Consider the following 17,931-nt stretch of genomic DNA (forward strand, 5'->3'; position numbering starts at 1 on the left):
CAGGAGACCTCCCCGAGTACACATGTGCAGAAAGGCTCCTTGGAGGTCAAAAGGGGAGTGATGCTGGGACTTCCCTGGTGGCGCAGTGGTTAAGACTCTGTGCTCCCCAACCTAAATGCCCATCGACAGACGGATGGATGAAGAAGTTGTGGTACATATGTACAATGGAATATTACTCAGCTATAAAAAGGAACGAAATTGGGTCATTTGTTGAGATGTGGATGGATCTAGAGACTGTCATACAGAGTGAAGTAAGTCAGAAAGAGAAAAACAAATATCGTATATTAATGCATGTATGTGGAACCTAGAAAAATGGTACAGATGAACCAGTTTGCAGGGCAGAAGCTGAGACACAGATGTAGAGAACAAACGTATGGACACCAAGCAGGGAAAGCCGTGGGGAGGTGGGGATGGTGGTGTGATGAATTGGGTGATTGGGATTGACATGTATACACTGATGTGTATAAAATTGATGACTAATAAGAACCTGCTGTATAAAAAAATAAATAAAATAAAATTCAAAAATTAAAAAAAAAAAAAAAGACTCTGCGCTCCCAATGCAGGGGGCCCAGGTTCAATCCCTCGTCAGGGAACTAGATCCCACATGCATGCCACAACTAAGAGTTCACGAGCTGCAACTAAGGAGCCATCGAGCTGCAACTAAGACCTGGCACAACCAAATAAATAAATTTTAAAAAAAGGGTGGGGGAGTGATGCTAAGTGATGTTAACTACCCATAGCCCTCTTCGGTAGAATCCATCTTGGCTAAGAGATTTGTGCGCACACATGGAAGGGTCTGAGATATACCAAGTACAGACTTTGAACCAGGCAAATCAAAATGACTGGCCAAAGGAAACCCGGAAGAAATGTCCCATAAAAGTGATTCAAACTACCATGAGGGCGCGACTCTCTCTCTGAGTCCACCTGTGTGTTTATCCACACGTACTGTACTCTTTTTTTCTCCTAATAAATACTTCACTTGTTTCACTACTTTCCGTCTTTGTGGGAATTCTTTTTCTGCAAAGCCGTAGGGCCAGGGCCTTGTCACTGACCCTGGTCTAGTGGCTGGGATTCGGTGCTCTCACTGCTGCCACCCGACCTCAATCACTGGCCGGGAACCGAAACCCTACTTCAAGCTGCTGCAGGCCAAGGCCACCCAAGATCAGCTAAGCCCCGAGTGGAGCAGTTTTCCCTGGGGTGGGCAGGTCAGCCAGGCACATGGTGGCAGATTGATTACATTGGGTCTCTTTCATTAGGAAGGGGATAATGTTTTGTTCCCACTGGAATAGATAGTATTCTGAATATGGATTTGCCTTCTCCAGTCTTGACACATAGCACTGTCACCATCTATGAATTTATAGAATGCTTTATACACATAATGTATCCAAACAACATTACTTCTGACCAAGGAACTGATTTCAACAACTAACAATGGGCTCAAGCCCATGGAAATCACTGTTCTTACCCTGTGGCCCCTTTTGGCCTGAGTGATAGAATAGAAGACTTAGATACAGCGCTAATTGGGGTTAACAACCTGAAGTGCTGAGGTTTTGGCTTACAGGATGTAGAGTGTGCTTTGAATCAGTGACCAAAACATGGTGCTGCTTTTCCCACATATGGAACATAGGGTCTAGGAATCAGTGGCTCCCCTAATTATTATACTTAACCCATTCACAGAATTTTTGTCTGTGGTTCTTGCACCTTTGGGATCTGATGGTTTGGAGGTCTTAGTTCCTAAGAGAGGAATGGTTCCAATGGGAGACTCCATAATGGTTGCATTGAATTGGAAGATGAGAGTGCCACTTGCTTATGAAGTACAGCAGGCGTGACTGACCCCAATTACCTGGGGAAATTCGGTTACTGCCACTCCGTTGGGGCAAAAAGGACTATGTCTGGAACTCTGGGCATTCTCTGGGGTGTCTCTTAGGACTTCCACGTCCAATAATAGAAGCTAATGTCAAAATACACCCACTAAGAAAGGCAAGCCCAGTGAGGATTCAGACTTTTCAGGAATGAAGGTTTGGGTCGCCTCACCAAGTAAAGAATGGAAGCAGTTAAGATAATGGCTGAGGGCAGAAGGAACGTGGAATGCGGTAGTGGGAGAAGAAAGTCATAAATATCCACTATAGCCTTGTGACCAGTTATAGAAATGAGGACAGTGTGAGCTATGCATATTTTCCCTCATTTACCCACTCATAGTGTTAGCTCACTCATATATGTTATGCATATATTGAGTACTTTCTTATTTTCTTTCCTCTTCCTTTCCCTTGATTATCCTATTGTTGTATCAGCTTTGTAGAACTGATAGTTCGTGTTAAAATGATCTGTTATGTGTCTGCCTCCCTGTTAAACAGGATCCTTGAAAGAAGGGACCTTTTATCTGCATCTCAAACACAGACCCAGTCAGCGGGGCACACCTCCTGGCCATGTTCTGTTGCTTCTGCCCAGTGATTATCTGCCAACTACTTGGAATTCCCTGCATAGAAACAAAGGGTTAATTCAGCTTGGGTTGTCACAGCCCATTAGTAACAATTATCACTTGGCTCAGCAAGCTTGCCCTCCTGGTAAATCTCACAAGTGAGGAGTTAGGCATTGTTTAAGGAAGCTGCTGTAATCCACGGAAAATAATAATCATTCCATATATACATTTGTTTATTTATTGAGTGCTTAATAATAATAGCTATTAAGAACTAATATTAATTGAGTATCCAGGCTGTAGATATAATGAAGACATAGTCCCACCCTAGTGGGAAATGTACAAATAGGTCCTTGAGTACAGGACATGGTGATAAGTGTTATGCCAGAGGTTAGGGGGTGGCTACAGGAGCATAGCGGAGCGACACTTAACTTAGGCTGGGAGAGATCTGCAAGGAAGGCTTCTTGGAGGAGGTGGCCCTTGAGCAGAGTCTCCAAATAAGAGTAGGAGTTCGCTTGCCCAGTGGGGTAAGGTTGTATTAGGCACTTTTGGTGCAGGAAACAATATCTTCTGCTAGAGAGCTTATGCTAGCTTTAGCAGTGGGGTTTGTTGTAAAGACATACACAAGCAGGAATCATCCAGACAGAGGAGACCTAGTACAGCTGGGCCTTGGGTTCTAAGGTCTACGGCAGTGGTTCTAAGGTGCATCAGAATCATCTGGAAAGCTCGTGAAAACACAGATTGCTGGGCCCCACCTCCAGAGTTTTTGACTCAGTCGGACTGGAGCAGGGCCAGAGAATGAGCATTTCTAACAAGTTCTCAGGTGATGCTGAGGCTGCTGGTCCGAGGACCGCACTTTGTCACCCTCCCATCTAAGACAGGTCTGGCAACCTTTCATTGGTTTTTTTTGGCTGCACCGCAGGGCTAGTGGGATCTTAGCTCCCCGACCAGGGATTGAATCCGGGCCCTCGGCAGTGAAAGCGTGGGGTCCTAACCACTGGACCACCAGGGAATTCCGAGGTCTGGCAACCTTAAGAGCATAGTTCATGGACCTCGGCCCTTAGCCTCGTGTCATCACTGTTATTGTGACTCAGCTACTTTCTCTGTTTTTGATGTTTTTCATCCTTCAGGAATTGTTCCTCACTATCCCCTGCTGCTTTGTGCATCTTTTTTTTTGTTGTTTTTTTTTTTTTGTCATGCTGCTCAGCTTGTGGGATCTTAGTTCCCTGACCAGGGATTGAACCTGTACCCCTGCAGTGGAAGCACGGAGCCCTAACCATTGGACAGCCCGGGAATTCCCTGTGCATCTTTTCTTTATCTCCCATAGCTGGTTTTGGCTCACTTGGATCCTAACAAGGCCCCTCTGCCATTCTGTGCATCTTTTCGGCTTCCCTCTTAGGCTCCTACTTGATCCTTTAGTATTTCTCAGACCAGATGCTGAAAGGAGAGAAATTTGATTAAGGTTCTACGTTGCCGCTGCCAGCCGGTGAAGGGGCTTTGTTTGCCTCAGATCCACCTGTGAAGGTGGGATCAGAGCACTGAGGAAGACTCTATTTCCATGACTATGTTGAAGCCTCTTTCCTGAGGACCCTCCATAGTTACTGTTCTCCAAGCCCAAGGCCTCTTTTCAGTCCTCAACATTTATTTTCTTTTGCTTTACTTTCATCTATTTAGTTTAAAAAAAAAAAAAAATTATTTATTTATTTATTTATGGCTGTGTTGGGTCTTCGTTGCCGTGCACGGGCTTTCTCTAGTTGTGGCAATCGGGGGATACTCTTTGTTGCAGTTCACGGGCTTCTCATTGTGGTGGTTTCTCTTGTTGCGGAGCACAGCCTCTTGGCGCTCGGGCTTCAGTAGTTGTGGCATGTGGGCTCAGTAATTGTGGTTCGTGGGCTCTAGAGCACAGGTTCAGTTGTTGTGGCGCATGGGCTTAGTTGCTCCATGGCATGTGGGATCCTCCTGGACCAGGGCTCAAACCCGTGTCGCCTGCATTGGCAGGCGGATTCTGAACCACTGCGCTACCAGGGAAGTCCCTCATCTATTTAGTTTTGAATAAGGTATTCATGTGGTTCAAAATTCAAAAGGTTCAAAAAAGCTATGGGATTAAAAAAAAAAAAAAAACCTCAAAAAGTTATTTCCACCCCTTCCTCCAGCCACTCACATGTCCTTCCCAGAGTCAACTAATGTTTCTAGTTTCTTCTAAATCCTTCCAGAAATATTCTATGAATATATAAACATGTACATATAGATTTTCTTTTTGTTTTTTAAACAAAATTATGGCATACTCTACACACTCTTCTATACCTTGCTTTTTTACTTAAATTTATAAATTGAAGATTGGTCATATCATGACATAAAGTGCTTCCTTATTCTTTTATACAGCTGCATATTATTCCACCACAGCCCTGATTTACGTTCTCTGTCGATGGACTTTGTTTATAATATGTTGCTATTGCAAACATGCTGCAATAAATTATACTGTGGGTATATGAATTTGTACAGCAAAATGAAGGATAAATTTCTTTAAGTAAATTGGATAACTCCAAGGTATTGGCAGTTGTGGTTGTCTTAGGATGGATTCCCCAGAAAATGAACTTTGAAGCAGAATTTTTTGTGCAGGTGGCTTATTAGGGAAGTGCTCTTGGGATCTTACCTTTGAGGGGTCCAGGACAGCACAAGAGGGCAGAGGGAGGAGTTGAACTGTGATGCTACAGAGGTATCACAGTCAGTCCTGCAGAGCTGTGTTGAACTGGGGCAAAGGGAACCTGGCCTTTCTACTCCACAGTTGACTAGACATTATATACCGGCTGCTTTGGGGGAAGGGAGAGTGACTTTGGGCAGGCAATTCCGTTAAGCCAAGAGCAAACCCAGGGAGAGACTCAGCTATGAATCCTCAGCAGCTGACACTCCCATTAGCTGGGGGCGGGTGCCTGCCTTGAACCTGCAGGGGGCATTTGGGTCATGACTCATGACTTCCACTATGGTCTACCATTGAGACAGTTGGCTCCTTTTTGTTTACAGCGTAAATTCACCTCACCTGGCAACAGCGTCTCCAGAATTCTAGTTGGTTGTCTTCCTGGCAAGGAGGGTTTCATGGAGGAGGTGATTTCTGACTTAGACCTTTAAGGATGAACAGGAATTTGCCAAGTGGACAAGGCAAAGGGATTGGAAAGAGACCTTAGACAGTACTTCTCCAGTGGTTCTTGCTGAGGGTGTGGATTAAAATTGTGGATTAAAATCACTTAACGGGTTTTTGCAAGCTGAGGTCTCAGGTTGCTTTCCCCAACCCCAGCCTGTGTTTTCCAAACTATGCTGCCTCTGGTGAGTTTCAAGAAGAGATAAAACATTCTTAACTTAAATGGAATAACTGCCTTCTCCCAATTTGCAGAAAAAATTGACAAAAATAATATTCTCAAATTCAAATTTTCTCCCATAATTTTAAAAACTTTATTTGGACTAATTTTATTTATTTATTTATTTATGGTTGCGTTGGGTTTTTGTTGCGGAGCACGGGCTCTAGGTCCACAGGCTTCAGTAGTTGTGGCTCGTGGGCTTAGTTGCTCCGCGGCATGTGGGATCTTCCTGGACTCGGGATCAAACCCGTGTCCCCTGCGTTGGAAGGTGGATTCTTAACCACTGTGCCACCAGGGAAGCCCCTTAATCTTTACTTTATAGAAAAGCTGTTAACAATAGTCCAGAGACCTCCATATCCCTTACCCAGCTTCTCCTAATGTTGACATCCTACATAAGCACAGTACAATGATCAAAACTAGGGCTCAACACTGGTACAATACCCTTAACTAAACCACAGTCTTTATTTCAATTTTACCATTTTAAAAAGCTTTATTTTGAACTCATTTTAGGCTTACAGAAAAGACATAATTTTTCTTAAAGTTTTTGTGCTTTCTACTACTTGCGTGCTTCCAACAGATAAAAGAACACAAATAAGTAACAAAGGAGTAGTAACGGAAAAACTCAGAACTGGCTAATAATGCTTTGAAAGCTGGTTTTTCATCTGTATTTGTAATTGTGTTTTCACTTTATTTTGTAGTGTGTAAACTTAATTAAACTGACATTTTAAAGCAACGCACTTTAGCTAAACAAATAGTTTTATGTGAGATCATAGTTTATGTGATGGAATGAAATATTTTAACATTTAATGCTCTTAAGCAAAAAGCATCAGCAAAAAGCATTTCAGGTGCTTTCTCATCTGAACAAGTCTGAACACTACTGCACTCTATGCCATCCATCTATTTAGAGATGCAAGACTCAGTGGGGGTGGTTGGTGATGTTTTTCTTGGGGGAGATTCAAGCTCTTGGCTTTCTGGACCCAGTTCTTTCAACTAGTTACTGCTGAGAACTTGGTGGACCTCAGACCTCTGTTACTATTATGCACTGGGATAAATATTGCATGTCTTTTATTGGAATCACTCTTTCATCCCTAATACTTAGCTCCTCTCTAGAGTAGTAATTTAGTTTATTTACAGTTTTATATTTAATTATTCACTTCTTATGCGTGCACATGGTGAAAAATTCAAGCTGTATCGAAAAGCATAAAATGAAGAGTTAAAGTCTTCCTTTATGCCTTCCAATCAATCTGGACCATTGCTCTCCAAGAGGAGTGCCATCTCCTGGGGACATTTTGGAAAACTGGCAGTGTTTATGATCGTTTCAATGATTAGAGAGTATTACTGGAATTTGGGAAGAGACGAAGAATGCTTATAATTCTGCAAAAAAAGAAAAATTTTTTTTAGTTGTATCCCACACAAACTTTTAATCCTGGTGGATGTTCATATACGTGAATAATACTGTTTTCAATGATCTAAGTCTAGACTATAGATGTTTTTAATGGTTGTGTGGGTTGTATGCTGTCCAACCTAGCAGATGTTATTCACATCATAGAAATCATAGATTTCAATATTTGTTATGCCACTTTTCTGGCAGATGGCAATGAAGTGTCTTGTCCTAACAAAATTAGTATAGCATGATAGCTTTTTCCAAAAGTAAAGCATCTTAAGGAGGGAAATCCTTTTTGTAATTTGCATGAAAGTGGCATATTGAATTGTCTTTTTTTTTTTTTTGGTAAAATTTTATTGAAACTTAATAAAACAAGTTCTTGTATGTAACAAATATTTTATAACACAGTTTAAATTGTCTTTTGAATTTGTTTAAACTCTTTTTTTTACTGCAGACAAGTTTTTAAAAAATTTTGTGTAGTCAAGATTATTATGTCTTTCTTTTATCTTCTGTGTTTATATCCTGCTTAAAAACCTTTCCCTATGAGGCCGCTCTAGCCTTCTGAGATGGCCCACACTCTGCGGAGTGTGTTTCTCTCTAAATAAACCCACTTCTTACCCATCACAAAACAAAACAAAAAACACTTCCCTATGATATTGGAAAAGTAGAGATTTTTGTATAGTAATTATGTAATCACCCTTGTTACTAGATTATCTTTTTTTTTTTTTAAATGGGGTTTGTTCAGTCAATTAAACTTTTTTTAAAATTAATTAATTAATTAATTTTTATTTTTGGCTGTGTTGGGTCTTCGTTTCTGTGCGAGGGCTTTCTCTAGTTGTGGCGAGTGGGGGCCACTCTTCATCGCGGTGCGTGGGCCTCTCACTGTCGCGGCCTCTCTTGTTGCGGAGCACAGGCTCCAGACACGCAGGCTCAGTAGTTGTGGCACACGGGCCTAGTTGCTCCGCGGCATGTGGGATCTTCCCAGACCAGGGCTCGAACCCGTGTCCCCTGCACTGGCAGGCAGATTCTCAACCACTGCGCCACCAGGGAAGCCCCACTAGGTTATCTTATTTCTAATTTTTTCAAGCATCTGTTGAAATAATTTTTTCTCCACCTTTGATGTATATATGTGGCGAATTATAGATTTCCTTGTACTGAGCCATGTTTATATTTCTAGGTTGAATGTACTTCAATTGGTCATGACATATTGTCCTTTTAATGCAATTTATTTATTTATTTATTTTAAATTTTAGCTTCGTTGGGTCTTTGTTGCTGTAAGCGGGCTTTCTCTAGTTGTGGTGAGCCGGGGCTACCCTTCATTGTGGTGCGCAGGCTTCTCATTTACTGTGGCTTCTCTTGCTGTGGAGCATGAGCTCTAGGTGTGCGGGCTTCAGTAGTTGCAGCATGCAGGCTCAGTAGTTGTGGCACGCAAGTCCTAGAGTGTGCAGGCGTCAGTAGTTGTGGTGCGCGGGCTCAGTAGTTCTGGCTCACGGGCTCTAGAGCGAGGGCTCAGTAGCTGTGGTGCATGGGCTTAGTTGCTCTGCGGCATGTGGGATCTTACCAAACCAGGGATCGAACCCGTGTACCCTGCATTGGCAGGTGGATTCTTAACCACTGTGCTATCAGGGAAATCTGTACTGTTGAGTTTTATTTGCTAAAATTCTACTTAAAATATTTGAAATAAAATCAGTTTATAGTTTTTCTTTCTTTCTTTCTTTTTTTTTTCTTCATTTCAGTCTTTGTCAGATGTGGTATCAGTGTTATCCTGAATTTGTAGAAAACATTTTGAAGCTTTTATTTTTTGTCTGGTTCTGAAAAAGTTTAATTAGTTTCAGAAGTTGTTCATGCATTTAGTCAACAAGTATTTATTAAGTCCTGGGGCTGGGAATACAGAAATGGTCAAAATGCACAAAAAACCCTTTCATCCTAGTGGGGGAAGGCACATTGTAAATAAATAAGTAGCTAAGATATATGTGTCAGATGGTGGTAAGTGTTATGGAGAAAAATAAAGCAGGGGAGGGAGATAGGAGGAGCTTTGCAATTTTCAGGTGGGTGTCAGGGAAGCACCAGCGACATGTGGGCAAAAATCTGAAGGAGATGAGAAACTGTGCTCTGAAAATACCTGGGGATCAGAAGAGGGAACAGCAAATGTAAAAGCTCTGAGGTGGGAGCATGCCAGGTGTGTTGAAAGAACAGTCAGAAGACCAGAATGAGGAGGGGGTGTGCCAGGGGAGGGGAGTATGAATTAATATCAGAGAGGTCAAGGGGAGACCTTGCAGAGCCTGGTACGTTACTCTATGTTACTAGTCTTTACAGTGAATGAATTAGGGACTCATAGGAGGGCATTTCAGGTGGTTTATTTCAGATGAAAGATGATGGTGGTTTGCACTGTGGTGGGAAAAATGGAGGCGGTAAGCAGTGGTCAGATTCTGGATGGATCTTGAAGGAGAAGCCACAGGGATTTCCTGGATATTGGCTGTGGGATATGGAAAAAGGGAGTCAGAGCTGACTCCAGTTTTTGGCCTGCGTGACTGGAACAGTTAGTTTTCCATTTATTGAGACTGGGAAGACAGAGGCAGGAGTAGATTTTGGGGGAAGATCAGGGATTTGGTTTCTTTTCTTCTTTTTTTTTTTTTAAACATTTCCCCCATTTATTTATTTATTTTACAATTTTTATTTATTTTATGTTTGGCTGCTTTGGGTCTTTGTTACTGTGTGGGCTTTCTCTAGTTGCGGTGAGCGGAGGCTACTCTTTGTTGCGGTGCGTGGGCTTCTCATTGCGGTGGCTTCTCTTGTTGCGGAGCACGGGCTCTAGGCGCACGGGCTTCAGTAGTTGCAGCACGTGGGCTCAGTAGCTGTGGCTCGCGGACTCTAGAGCACGGGCTCAGTAGTGGTGGTGCACGGGCTTAGTTGCTCCGTGGCATGTGGGATCCTCCCGGATCAGGGCTCAAACCCGCGTCCCCGGCATTGGCAGGTGGATTCTTAACCACTGCGCCATCAGGGAAGTCCAGGGATTCAGTTTTGAACATGGTAGGTTTGAGATGCCTTTTAGGCATCTAAGGTGATAAAGAAGTTTGGATTTCAGAAAGGAGGTTCAAGCTAGAGGTGTACACTGGAGAATCACGTATAGATGGCTTTGAAGGCATGAGAGTAGATGAGATTATCAAGCGAGTGATTTTAGATGAACAGAAAAGAAGAGGTCCATAGATGAACCCTGGGGTGCTCCAACAATGAGAAGTCAGTCAGCAAAGGAAACTGGGGAGGAGGGACCAGTGAGCGAGAAGGAAAACCAGATGAGTTCAAGGAGGAGGCAGTGACTGTGATGGAGCGAGAGGAGGACTGAGGATACAGCTGGCTGTGTGGGGTGACCTTGGTGGGCAGGGCTGTGGGGAGGAGTTGGAGCTCGAGAGGAAATGGGAGGAGAGGGCTTGGAATCAGGGAGCATAGAGAACTCTGTAAAGAAATTTCACTGTAAAGGGCAGCAGAGAAATAGGGTGAGTCTGGGGAGGGAAGTAGAGTCACTGGAATTTTTTTTAAGGTGGAGAATTTGTAACTTGTGTAGGTATGTTGATGGAAATGATCCAATAGAGAGGGAGAAATTGTTGGAGTGATGTCCTTGGGTGAGAGGGGATGGGATCCGGTGCGTCAATGTGTGTGTGGGCATGGGGGGTGTTTAGAAGCACAGACAACTTATCTTTAGTAACTGGCAGGGAGGCTGAGGACACGGGTACAGATGCATATAGTTGGGGGTGTGACAGTGGTGGCTTGTGGATGTTCTCTTCTGATTGATTTTATTTTTCCAGTAAAATGGGAGGTCCGGTCATCAGCTCAGAGTAAGGATGGGAGAGATGTTGGAGGTCTGAGGGGAGAGAAGAAGGTGTGAGAGCGTCATCTAGGAGAAGGAGTAGGAGGAGTCTAGAGAAATAGGATTGATGGCTAGGCAGAATTAAAAGACCACTTGAGATTAGTAGTTACTAATTTAATTGAGCAAGCTTGTTTGTAGGTGTAGGTACAGAAATAGGTGAAAAATGGGATTTAATCAAGGGTTAGTTTGAGGGAATTTGCCTGGGGAACCATATCCATCTGGCATTTTGGAGGTCTGTGTGGATAGGATGATTGGTCACTCTCAATCTTTTCTTGTGGTTACTGTTCGATTTATTTTTTTATTTTTAAAAAAATTTTATTTATTTATTTTGGCTGCGCTAGGTCTTAGTTGCGGCACGTGGGATCTTTATTGCGGCACGTGGGATTTTTTAGTTGCAGCATGTGGACTTCTTAGCTGCAGTATGAGGGATCTAGTTCCTTGACCAGGGATCGAAGCTGAGCCCCCTGCACTGGGAGCATGGAGTCTTACCCACTGGACCACTAGGGAAGTCCCTACTGGTCTATTTAGATATTCTGAGGTCAGTTCTTTGTAACATATTTTGCTAGAGAATGGACCTTTTGGAATCAGGTTTAAATGTTTTTGTTCTTGTTGTTTTTCCCCACAGAGCTTTGGAAAGGCCCAGAGCATTTAACAATGGACTTAGTTTGGTGATCCACCCCTCCAGTCTGTCACTGGAACACTTTAAATGTTTCTCAATTTGGCAATGAGCCCCTTTGCCTCGGCTTTTCCTCTCTCTGTTCTGTGGTGTGGAAGTGATGGACGAGTGAAAGGGTCTGGCAGGTGGAGCGGCGGGGTTTGCTCAGCTGTGCTTCCTCCGAGCAGGGCTGGCTGCCATCCTCCCTCTCGGCCTCTCCGGGGGAGGTGCTGGTCTCCAGGCTGCTCAGAATCCTCAAGTTCTTGGCTGATCCCATAGCGGTCATTTAGCTTTTGTGTGCAGGGCTAGTTGCAGAAGACACGTTTTAACATTGCGAGTTAAAATGGCATGTGAGCTGAACCACTCTGGTTGTTTTTTGGGGAGGTATGAGTGTGACTTGACAACCTTTCCCTGGGTCTTATCCTCTGGGTCAATTGATCATGTAACCCATTATCATGCTATCTTTTCCAAAAGAAATGTGTCAGGCCTGACTCCTTTCTTAGGTAAATTCCTTTAAACTACCCCAAGTCCTGGTTAAACTCAATATTTCACCTCTTCCATGCTTGTATAGATGCAGGAGAAAAACATACAATCATTCATGAACTGCATGTCTGAATTTGCATAAAAATCTCTTTATTAAGAATAAAGAATAACTCAGCTTCCTTTAGATGTCTTCTGAGTGGAAGAATTCAAGGAATTGGAGCTTGTGGTTTGCAGAGGAAGGGAAACATAAAACAAAACAAAACAAACCTACCCAGAGCTACCTTCAGCACATAGGCGAGCTGAGGTCATATTGCAGATGGAGATTTAAAATGGGGCTCAGTTAACTCTCTCTCTGTAGTTACAACCCCTAATCCAGTGCTTCCCAAACTGTGTTCCTGGGGAATTCTGATCCTTCACTAAACCCTTTGTGGGGTGAGGGTTCTGTGGTTAACTTAATTTAGCAAAAGCTGAATACTTTGTCCCTTTCTTGGAGATTCGTCACACACTTCATTTATGTAATCATTCAACAAATATTTGATGAGACTTCTATGCACCAGGTTTTATGCTGGGCTCTGGGAGAAAGAATAATAAGCAAAACCAAATCCAGTTGCTGCTTTCATGGAGCTTATACACCAATAGGGAGAGAGACATTAATCAAATAGCCAAACAAATAATGTCTAATTAAAGATCTAGGTAAGTTCTATAAAAGAAAGCAGCATTCTTATAGGAAACCTAGGCCAGGGGTCAGGAAAAGTTTCTCTGAAGAAGGGACACAAGTAGATATCTGAAATTTGATAAGAGTTAGCATTAACTAGGTCAAAAGCCAAATCTTGATGCTTTAGAACATTCACTAGAAATATAATATGAGCCACATATGTAATGAAAAATTCTCCAGCAATCATTAAAAATGTAAAAAGAAAAAGGTGAAATTAATTTTAGTAATATATTTTACCCAACTCAGTGTATCCATGATATTGTCATTTCTACATTTAATCAACATAAAAATTATGAGTGCAGTATTTTTAATATATTTTTTGGTTTTATGTCTTTGCAATCTGGTATGCATTTTACACTTAGTTTAGACTTGCCACATTTCAAGTGCTCAGGGGGCCGTGGGTACCGGATTGGACAGAGCAGATAAAGGAGCTAAGACAAGGCCAGGGTAGCAGGAAGGCAGAGAGAGAAGAGGAGGGTGGTGGGAGACAGAGTGGTGCCTCTCGCCTGGGCCAGTCCATGGAGGGTGTTGTCGGCCATTTGAAGGGTCTTAATCTCGAACCTGAAGCTACTGAAGGGTTAAAGTATAATAAAGGTCCTGAGAAGTCCTGCAGTGGAGAAGCCTGTTTTAGCTTGTTTAACTCAGTGTTCTCATATTTATTCCATGTAACACCTACTAACATCCCAGGCCCACATGGGGAAATGTTTCTCTAGCTTATTCCTTTTGGAGGAAATGTTGCTTCTGAGTGATATAAGCTTCAGGAGTTGGAGACTTCAGGTCTCTGTATTTATCAAGAGAAGAGTCTGGCTACTTTAACTCCTGCTTGTCACCCAGAACTAACAGCCAGGTAAGCAGAGGAATGCTACCCCCTTGATGGAGGTTTGGCACTCCCTTTCCAAACTTTGTGGTCAGTACATCACTCAGGGGGATCCAAGTGCCAGCCAAGAGTTGGGACTTAAGGCCTTTTCATTCTTTAAAGTCTTTTTAAGTCCCATCTCCACCTAATAGTCTTTTCTATCAGCTTGATTCACTTATATTTTTCTCTTCTCTGACCTTGGAAAGTGGAGTTTGAGTACGCTGTGCATTTAATTATATTTTCCATTTCTTTTTAAGTTGCTTATAGCATTTAGCATAATGCTGGGCCTATGACAGAGGTTTAATAAATATTTGAAGGGGTCCAGTTTGTGCTAGTTTTTTCCTTCTTTATTTGAACCAGTGGTATGATTTTTATTCTAGACTTTCCACTAAGTCTGGTCGTCTCAGCTCTCCATCATCTTCTCTGTCTTCAAACAGGGAGAGGAAGTCTTGGAATCAGAAACTTGGATTTGTGTTCCATCTTTGCTTTTTTACCAGCTGTGCGACCTTGAGCAAGTGAGTCAATCTGGTTGGGTCTTAGGCTCACGATTTGTAAAGTGAGATGGTTGTACTAAGTGATCTCTCAGATTTGTTTTAGGTTTAACACTCTAAATCTGTGTATGCTGTCTAATAGGGTAGCCACTAGCTCCATGTGGCTATTGACCACTTTATATGTGGCTAATCCAATTTGACATGTGCTGTAAGTGTAAAAACACACCAGATTTCAAAACAAGAATGTAAATAGTCTCAGTAATTTTTTGATTACATGTAGAAGTAATAATATTTTGGATATATTGCATTAAACAAAAAACTATTAGAAAATTAGTTTCACATGTTTCTTTTTACCTTTTTATGTGGCTACTAGAAAAGGTAAAATCACATATTTGGTGCTTAGACTGAATTGTGTTTCAACAATCCCTTCCCTCACTGCCATCCATATGTTGAAGCCTCAACCCTGAAATGTGATGGTATTTGGAGATGGAGTCTTTGGAAGACCATTAGGTTTGGATGAGGTCCTGAGGGTGGGGCCCTAATGATGGGATTAGTGCCTTTATAAGAAGAGACACCAGAGAGCTTGCTCTCCCTTTCCCCGCCATGTGAGGACACAGTGAAGCTATCTACAAAACAGGAAGAGGGTTCTTATCAGAACCTGACCATGCTGGCATCCTAATCTCAGACATTTAGCCCTGAAAACTGTGAGAAAATAAATTCTTGTTGTTTGAGCCACCCAGTCTATGATATTTTGTTATGGCAGCTATAGCTAAGACATGTGGTTTGTATTATATTTCTATTGGACAGCATTGGTCCAGATGTCTGATAACTCCTACATACCACACTTTCAACATCATGTCTGTGAGAGCATGGATGGCCTCCTGAACATTCCTTGGGGTGCTCAGTGTTTTACTCCAGTAGCCATTCAATAAGCATCGGGTGATTAAATCATCTTCTTAGTTATAAACAACACAGTCTTTGGCTCATTTATGCAGAAGAGGAACTCATTAAAAACATATTAGGTAGCAATCAGAATATCTGCAGGGCAAAAGAACCAGGCTTGGAAAGTATACTCAGGCAGACTGCATTGCCCAAGTCCCACTGCAGACTGGTCTGGGGGTGATGCCACTGCTGCCCCCCAAAACTAGAGCTGGCTGCTGCTGTCCCGCTGGCAGAGTGGAGTGGCTGTGTGCTTTCAGGCTCACTTGCTTTCACCTCAGGGTTTGATTGGCTGAGTTTAAACCAAGAACTCTAGCTGCAAGGGAGGCTTCTGAAGTGGAAAGAGGGCTCCTCTCATGAGAGGGAGATTCATTCCTCTAACATAGGCAGGTGTCTTCAGATGACAAACTGCCTAAAAGAATGACCAGAACCTTTGCTAGAGTTACTTGAGACCCTGACATTTTGACTGTGACACAAACAGAAGTTTCTGCTGAAACTCCCCAGGCAGGGACTTCCTCCACACTGGAGGCTCCCCAAATCTCCTCATGGTTCTTCTGGAAAATATGTTTTGCATATTTTATACATATGTTATGCTTTGCATAACAGACAGTTGATGTTATACATTACTGTAATACTGTGATTATAATTTCGTGATGTCCTTTGGAAGTTCTCACATGATGTTTTAATATAAAGACACAGGAGGGCACTCTAACCAACCAGCAATAAAACGTAAAAAAGATGGGTGTTGATCTTGTTGAATCTACGGTTTTTTCGGGTAGGATAACCAACTTTGTAGGAGTACCTAAGCTCTCCTAGGGGATCTCACTTGTGACAGAGGTCCCCAAGACACACCCTCCACACTGTCCAGTTAAGGTTCTAGGGACTGTGATTTGAGTAACTCAGAACAGAGAGGGTTTTTTTTTTTTTTTTTTTTTTTTTGGTTGCATTGGGTCTTCATTGCTGCGCACCGGCTTTCTGCAGGGAGCAGGGACTACTCTTCCTTGAGGTGTGCGGGCTTCTCATTGTGGTGGCTTCTCTTGTTGTGCAGCATGGGCTCTAGGCCCGCGGGCTCAGTACTTGTGGCTTGCAGGTTCTAGAGCGCAGGCTCAATAGCTGTAGCTCGCAGGGCTTAGTTGCTCCGGGGCACTGTGGGATCTTCCGGGACTGGGCTCCAACCCGGGGCCGCTGCATTGGCAGGCGGATTCTTAACCACTGTGCTACCAGGGAAGTCCCCAGATAAGGGGATTTTTGACTCACAGGTTACCTACTGACTGGACCACTGAAGAGATGGAGACATGGCTCCCAAAGGCTCATATTTAGAGGTCAACTGGCTAAATCAAACTGAGAGCAGAAGAGAGAGATCTGGTTGTCAGACTTGCTTCAGACCGGCAGCCTGTTCCCGAGACTCAGTTTTCCCATCTGTAAAATGGAGACGATACCTGACTTATGTCTGTATAGTTTGCCAGTGAAGAAGTAGAATGGTAAGAGGAGGGAAAAAACATATCTGGGGGTGCCATTTACCATCCCATAAAATACATTGAGTTTACACTGAAAAAATAAAGCCGGCCTGCCTCTTGTTAATGAATTATAACACACAGGAGGGACAAAGCGTGCTTTGCTGGCAGCTGGAGTAACAAAAGTAACGAGGATAGGTTGGAACAGGACCTGCTCCTCCAGACTGGTTTCCCCACACAGATCTTCCAGGAGGGGCCCCCGACACCAGGGAGGAAGGAGAGCGGGGCTGCTCGGGCAGTTTTCCTCCCCAGGCAGGAGCGGGACCGGTTCTGGCGACGGCGGGGTTACTCGCAGTCAAAGGTGTAATCTGGGAGAGCCAGTTCTGGCTGGAAGGAGGCGGGATGGCGGTGCTCGGCCCCGCCGCGGCGTTTTTTATCTCTCCCGCCTCCTCGGCGTTCCCGAGGGCTGTTGAGGCGCAGCCGCTCCCTAGCTGTCCCGGCCGCAGCCGGCCTAGAGCCCCGGGCTCTCCGCCAAGGTCGGGGCGCTCGCCGCCCTCGGTCCCGGGGTCCCCCCGGCGGAGATGGAGCCGGCACCCGTGGGAGGAGCAGGGACACGCGCAATAAAGGGAAGGAGAGGAGGACAAAATGAGGAGGGAGAGGAAGAAGCTGCCTAATTCCCCTCAGTAAGTAGTTGCGCGCGTCAGCCGACTCTTGGAGCTGGTTATGCGCCCGAGATCCCCAAGCGTGGCTCACTGTTTCCTTTGGGGAGTGTCGCCTGGCATCCCTCTAGTCCTCCACCCGCAGGTGTGAGAGCGCCTACCACGTGGCCTACTGTACTATAGTAGGTTTTTAAATTTCCCCAACATCCCTAAGCGACAGGAACTGTTACCACCCGCGTACTGGGGACGAAGGAAAGGCCTTGGAGAAGCTGGGTGGCTTGCCGCGAGTTTTGCCGCTAGTGGCTGAGCGAGGACTCCGAGAGGGGTCTGAGCGATCCTGACGCCCAGGCCACAGCCCGCAGCCCCTCCGCTCTGCCGGGTTATTGTCTGATCACGCCGTCTGCACCTGTCGCGGGCCTCGCTAGGCAGGAGCGCAGGAGGAAAGGGAGAAAAGAAGGATCACAGGGTGACCAGCTGGCTTTCCTGCATCCGTACCCTTGGCCCGGGGCGAGGAGAGATCATTTCGGGCGCGGGGATGGCTTTGCGCCTTGGAGAGGACAACCTTCCTTCTCCAGCGATCGCAAGCGCGGCGGGAACAGGGCTTTGGGGCAATGACCCTCCTGGGGCTGAAGGGGCGAGCGGAGAATCTAGGGTCCGGGAG

The sequence above is a fragment of the Eschrichtius robustus genome, chromosome 14 (assembly GCF_028021215.1).
Source record: "Eschrichtius robustus isolate mEscRob2 chromosome 14, mEscRob2.pri, whole genome shotgun sequence".
Taxonomy (NCBI): domain Eukaryota; kingdom Metazoa; phylum Chordata; class Mammalia; order Artiodactyla; family Eschrichtiidae; genus Eschrichtius; species Eschrichtius robustus.